This window comes from Aulostomus chinensis, chromosome 12 (genome assembly GCF_037954235.1).
Source record: "Aulostomus chinensis isolate RoL2024-O1b breed Wild chromosome 12, RoL_Achi_v1.0, whole genome shotgun sequence".
Classification (NCBI taxonomy): domain Eukaryota; kingdom Metazoa; phylum Chordata; class Actinopteri; order Syngnathiformes; family Aulostomidae; genus Aulostomus; species Aulostomus chinensis.
The window spans coordinates 27808369-27815206 of record NC_141331.1 but is presented as its reverse complement, the minus strand read 5'-3'; the positions used below and the strand labels follow the sequence as shown (position 1 = coordinate 27815206).

General features: G+C 47.1%; 1 long non-coding RNA gene across 1 annotated transcript; it reads left to right on the top strand.

Annotated features, from left to right (window-relative positions):
* The first annotated feature begins 2595 nt into the window (after window positions 1-2595).
* On the top strand, window positions 2596-5821 carry LOC147252665 (uncharacterized). The gene is made up of 4 exons (XR_015118667.1): window positions 2596-2672; window positions 5152-5271; window positions 5474-5619; window positions 5731-5821. It is a non-coding gene; the product is annotated as an uncharacterized LOC147252665 (long non-coding RNA).
* Window positions 5822-6838: the final 1017 nt, after the last annotated feature.

The window sequence follows — 6838 nt, the reverse complement described above, 5'->3', positions numbered from 1 at the left end:
TGTTCCATCCGGCGTTCATGAATGCACAGAGGTCCTGAGGGAAAGTCTCAGAGCGTGTAACCCTCCAACCAAACAGGAGGGAAACAAGGACAGCAAACCTTAGTTCCACCTGCCGTCTTTCTGACAAACTTGGCTCATTGAAAGTTGCACAGCTGCATGTAGACAGGATTTTTAGCAGAATATTAATTTTCTCTAGTCATGTGACCAGCTTTGTGAAAATATTACCATTCATCAAGAGTTAAAGCCCGAAAAGGTGAAGTGGTGAGTGAAAACGTCAGGCAGCAGGAACCTGAAGATGCAGAGGAGGAAGAGGATGGTGGAGGGACAAACCACCTCCAGGGAGAAGAAGAGCCTGATTTCAAGAATCCTTCCAGGGGATGGACAAGACTGGACTGCAGCCACAACAGAGGCTCCACTCATGCCAGCACAGGACCAGGACCAGGACCAGGACCAGGACCAGGACCAGATGGATAGAGGCTGGGACAGGATGGATAGCGCTGAGAGGAGGATTATATATATGACAAAGTAACTGAATTTCATTGCTCGACCCTATAGGGGACTGATCTTGACAAAATCTACACTCACATTTGAACTGGTTGTAGATTCTATCTGCAAATGGAGACATTAACCTCCTCCCCTGTGGGTTAGGGTGGAGAGCTTTCTGGGTGCTCCACGTAAACACACTAGACACTGGTATTAAGTGGAGACAAGCTGCTCTATCTGAGCGGCTCTCCAGACTCTCCAGGGTCTCTGTTTCCAAGGCAGCAGTGTGCTATTCACACACAGCCACTCTGCCACAGAAATAGACAACTGGTTTCTACAGAGTTTTTAATGAAGCCTGTGCTTTCAAAGAACAGAGGTGAAAATTTGATCCAGATGAGGTTCTCATCCTGGTGGGTGCAGTTCAGCTCAGAGGATGAGGGCTACTCACATTAATGCTTGCTTGTTGCCACTTCATCTCCTCCATTGTTTATGCTCAGGGATGCGTAAAGCAAAGGGACAACTTCGACATCTGAGGGAGATCTGAAAGTTCTACCTTGTCCTAGTACCCGATCTCCTAACTTCCCTCCGTTCAGCTTTTAACTCCAGGCACCAGAATGGGGTGGGGAGGGGGGTAACAATTAAAAATACAGAGACATCTCTTGCAAAGTAAAAGTGTCTGTTTTTCATTTTTTGTGCTGATGTCTCTGTCATTTTGTTTCCAACTCAGAAAGAATTCAAATGACAGCGTCTGAGATCAAAGCCAGAGTGATGAGCTCTTTAAAGCCTGCTCAGATCTCCCCACATGTCCAAGCTAGCCCTCTTAGCTTGGACATCCCTTAGCAGTGAGCAGTTTGAGATACATCGCCAAGCAATGACAGGGATGATCAAACCAAAACGCGATTAGAAATACATCATGGCCGTGTACTTAAATAAATGATATGTCAAACCTCAAAGCTAAGAATTAAATTTGATTAAACATGCTGAGGGAATTCTGTGTTTCGTTGTGAAATATTTCATTGTTGTTTCATCACACCCCAACTGTGGCATCACGCTGCTAAGTACGTAACCATATCCAACTCTCCCGGTGCAGCAGTCACGTCAGGGATGGTCGATAGCAACGTACACAGCTGTCCACCAGCTGATGTTTTACTGTCAAGTTAAAGAAGGAAAAATGAGGCAATTATTAACAACAATGTACACTGAACATTACAATATGAGGACAAAATTGCCACAGGCATGTTTAGGCTCAACAATGACGCACCGCTGAACGCTACAAACACTCCAATCACAATGACAGGACACAGGAAGAAGGACAGCACGCCAGGCCTCAGAGTGAAACACAGTGATGTCACCAGCTGGACCATAAATTAAAGTCACAGGATCACCAGTGATTTGACCACCACCTTCACCTTGTTCCCTTCCTCATTCAAGGACATGAGGAAACCAAAATGCTCCCGGATCCATCATGTTTCTGCATCGCATTAACTCGTTGCTGCCATCCTGTAAAATTGCTGTTACATCCCTAACAGCATCAATCAATCATGGAAATGTCAGAGAATTTCTCAGATGTGTCTCCACCCTGCGTCAGCTCATCGTCACGGAGGCGATCTGCTGTGAAAGTGGCGTCCTGACACGTTGTATCTGCTGAATCATGACGGTAAGTGCGAGTGAGAGAGTGAGTCACTCCCTCGTTTGAAACACGCATGTGCAGGTCAGTCACCCAACACCACAATCCACTCAGTCCCAGTGAGGGGTGTAGGAGGACTGGATGGGATTTATTTGATTGTAGAAAAATCCCCTCTTCAAGCATGTTTTAATTATTCATGTGAGATTGGGAGCCTGGAACTCAGCACGAGGGACTGATCCCTCTTCTCCTGGAACAAGAGCTGAAGAGACCTTTAACCGGATTGTGTTGTGATAAGAGAATGTCCAAATGTGTTGCCTCTAGAATTTAAACGGTTATTAATGGAATTATTGATAAAGATCAGAATGGTTAGATGGAGATAAATTCAAGTCCCACTCACACCGACGGGCATAAAGAGTCTCCAATTAACCTAACAAGCATGTTTGTGGGTGCAGGCTGGAGAAGCTGCAGTGAAGCCAGCAGACACGGGGAGAGCACGGGAGACTCGGCACACACAGGCCCTGGCCGGCCGCTGGATTTGGACCCAGAACCATCTGGCAGTGAGGTGACAGTGTGAACCACTATTATTATCACCATTATTTAAAGTCAAATGTCTATAGAAAATTGTGCACTTGACAAAAACACTTTTTTTGTGGGGTCAGACATCTCTCATTTCTGTAAAATTGAAATTTCAGTCATGTTTTATGGTTTTGTACACATGAGGCGACGTTTCTGATGATCCTGACAACACAGCTAGTCTGCTGCTCCCTATCGTTAACGATGTACGGACCGAACGATGACGCTTGGTGAACGAAAACGAGGAAACCCTGTGGGTGTCCTCAGTACACCCATTTCACTGGGTAAGAGATGGATTTTTGAAATGGAAGAAAGAGACATTCCCTAATTTCCTCTCTTTTGGAACATTATTATAGGTTCGAGGACACGATTGCCAATAGGAAGCAATTCAAGATTAAATAGAGAAATGGAAACATGAAGGCCGTGTTTAGAAGACTGATGATTATGAACTGTGCCTTTGTCTTTTGTTTCTTCCTTTCATCGCTTGGTGCTCGGCGTCTGTCTGGCAGACATCTTCTCTGCGGAGCAAAAAGGATTTACTTTGCTTGTCTGTATACACCAACACAAGATGATGCGTGATTCCTCTCCTCCTGATGCTCAAATCACTTTGTTGCTACTTTACAATGCTAATGCTAACGTTAGCTATGTTACTGAGGTGACGCTACATTTGACCGTAATCATAACCAACCAGCAGCCAGCAATGGTTGGCAGTATGTCTCACGCTGTGTTTGCATGCTGGCCCACCCATGGCCATCAGCCACAGCCAGGCTGCTGCAGACAACCGTGTGTCAGCCGGCACTGAGCCGCTACTGTTGGAGAGGCACCAGCTCAGGCCGGCCCACATGAAGGAGGGACTTGTGTGGACATTTTATAGACAACATTACTGAATGTGCACTCACGTATCATGGAGCACACATGACGGAGACTTCCACTGGCCAAACTGGTGAATGGCTGCTATGCTAATGTCGCGCTGGGCCGCTTCACTCTACAAATGGAACAATTATAGCAGTGAAACCAGTTATTTGTTGGTTTGTGTGGCACACACTCCTAAGCTGATGAGTCGTCAGACGTGTTGATCGTTTCTACCGGAGGAGAAGAAAACAGAACTAACGGTGTAAAAATAAATCCTCTGATGATTGGTTCATCTATCAGGAGATGAATGACAAAGAGAGGAACACGTGATGAGAGGTGGGAACATGTCTTCTTCACTTCCTCATCCAGCAGCAGGTTTTTAGGGAGCGCTCTGCCATGCGCAGCAGCGCTGTGACGCTGTGACTGTCTCAGGATGAGGAGTGGCTGTGTGCACCTACCTCCACCAGCGAAAACTCACTCATCTCTCCAGCCTCAATCATTTACGCTCTACTGGCAACTCAGAGGTCTAATTATGCATTTGAGCGTGAGAGTTTAATTTGCACTTTTCATTTGGAGTGATTGGCACTCACAAAAGTTATGCTGAATAGTGTTTAACTACAGGGGAGGCAGGCAGTAGACACGGGGCTCCATCAATGTGCCACATGAGTCACCCTGGTTCCTCATGTCAGAGCTGAATGTATATTCATGTCCCTGCAAACCTGAGTGCGTCAGTGCAACAGGCCTCATGAAGAATTGAGATGGTTCATGTCGAGGGGGGGCAGGATCTCTGAAACAAAGTGGCTTTTACCTGTGTGTTGGTTTGAATCCAACATGCAAATCACATGGAATGTATGCACTGGAGTGTGTGTGTGTGTGTGTGTGTGTGTGCGTGTGTGTGTGCCTGGTAGCTCATATATATTTTGTCAGCTCTGGGAGATGAGGCTAGAATTACCAGCATTCCTGCTGTGAGAACGGGGGCCACCTCCTCGGTACCCAGCAGGTGCAGTTAAGAACACACACTCACAGAAGGTGAATAAAACAGTCTTACAGTCCGTACACAGTAGCAAACACACCCCCGTGTCCTCTCAACAATGCACAAGACACACACACACCCAGCTGTTTTCACAAAAGCAATCATACATAACACACGTAATGATACACCACAGCACTGCAACTCCCCCCCGCCTGTCCAAATATGCAACGTGCTGACAGCGTCCTGTATCCTGGCAGCTGCAGGGCTCAGGAGCCCATGTCAGGAAGGCAAAAGTTGCAAAGTAAGAATGAGGGAGATTTTGTGTGTTTGGCTGTTTTAGTCGCAAACTTGTATTTTTGCATGGGAGGTTTTTGCTGACAGTGCGTGTTCCTTTTTCACACGACCCCACTAAACACTTTCACCTGCCGAGTGCACCTGGTCCCGCTGCTGCTGCTGCTGCTGCCGCTGAGCCGCTTCACGATGACTTCCGTTTAGCTGGAGGAGACCCTCTGATCATCTTGTAAATCTCTGCAACTTAAGACCCGGCAGTTCTCCGTTCCATGCACTCGTGCACCTCTGCAGCCATGGAGATGACCCCTTCTATTACTTGTTTTGATCAACCTGTGTCTGCCATGTTGTTCAGGAAAAAGGGAAAGTGCCAAGGGCTGGCCCCTGTGTCGATACCGTGGTCCATGAGCAGGCGCGCCCATGCACCGCCACCTGAACATGTGGGCTGATGACATCACCTGGAGGCTGGCTGCCAGTGAGTGACCTCTGCTTCCATTTCAGATTCTAGCTGTGAATTTGTGAGTTTACTGTGTTACCACCCCCCCCACACACACACACACACACACATAAAATCTGTGATGCATTTGTTCTGAACACAACATAAACGGTCGTGCGTGTTGATGAGGTGCATGTCCGTGTGCGTGTACGTGTTCTCTCCCTCCTCCCTGATTTGACAGTGCAGAGCAGAACTCCTGATCCATCCCAGCCGGCCCGGACCTGTCAGTGTTTAACCAGAAAACAGGGAGAAGCAGTTTGGTTTAGAGCCTAAGTAGGCGTGAACATTTCTCTTACCGTCCACATCTGCGACACGAGCGCCCAGCAGGTGCTTACTCCTATTTTCATATCTATTAGGAGACAGAGAGCAACACTGCAGTGTGAGCGGCTTCGCAGCGACACGCTGAATAACTCGTTTGTCTCGTTTGTTTTCTCCCAGGGGCCCCCGGGGACTGTCTCGCGGTTTTCAACCGTTTTCTCAGAATGCAGATGACTATTTTTAAACTTGATGTCAAAAGTTTGTACCGTGCTTCAGTGGCATTTATTCAAATTACTCATCACTGTGATATCACATGGAAACTGATACCAGACCGTAATAAAATGTCTCCTTTCATCCCATGAGTGCAGATCTATTTGTATTTATTCCCATGTTCGCTCACAAACTGCACCGCAGGTAGATTGCCTTGTGAATTATTAAATGAACCAGATTGCCCTATCACGGTAAGAATGTGAGCGGCAGTAGCTCGCAATAAAGAAATCAGAGCAGAGAGATTAGGGAAAGTAAAACCACACGATGGGGTGGAGATGTCCCGGGAAAGATGGAGAGCTGATAACAAGCCTGCTCTTTTATTCATGTCAGGAGTGAAAGATAGATGAGCAGCTGAATAATTTCTAATCTTCTTTGAGGCCATGCAGAAGAGGACAGGAGAGGGAAGGATGTTTATTTACGATCTCGGTGTGGCGGTGAGACCTGGCGTTCCTGCGCTGAGCTGAGATGCAGCACGGAGATACGGCTGGGATCAAAGTGTTGAGGACATTAGAGGAGAGATGAATCCCGTTTCGGAGTGATATTATTTCTGCAGCTGTGTCTGCTCAGCACCAGTCCTCTATCAACCACAGAGACACAAAAAGGCTATTATCTGGCATTTATGAAGATCGCTCTTTTACTTTTTAACCATTTTCCTCTCTATCTTTGTCTACTCTTGTTTTATTATTTCTATCTGACTTTTGACCCTGCACTTCATCCCCGTCCCTCCCTGGCTCTGTTATTCTGATTCTTAACCAATAAAACAAGTCAATGTGACACATCCTCTATGCTGACATCTCCAAAGCACTTCTCTCTGCTGTCCTGCTCTCTTTACCCTCTTCAGAATCATTCAGAGTGGAGCAGAGAGGCGCAGCCTCCTTGATACGGCCCCTCTGAGGCACCCCTGCAGCGGGGCTGATGTTTAATCAAGCCCCTGGCTTCAGCTCCCAGCAGGCCCGTGCTCCCCTGACCCTCTCCATCTGTGCAGACTTGAGTTCACGGGATACACATGCTCATTTAT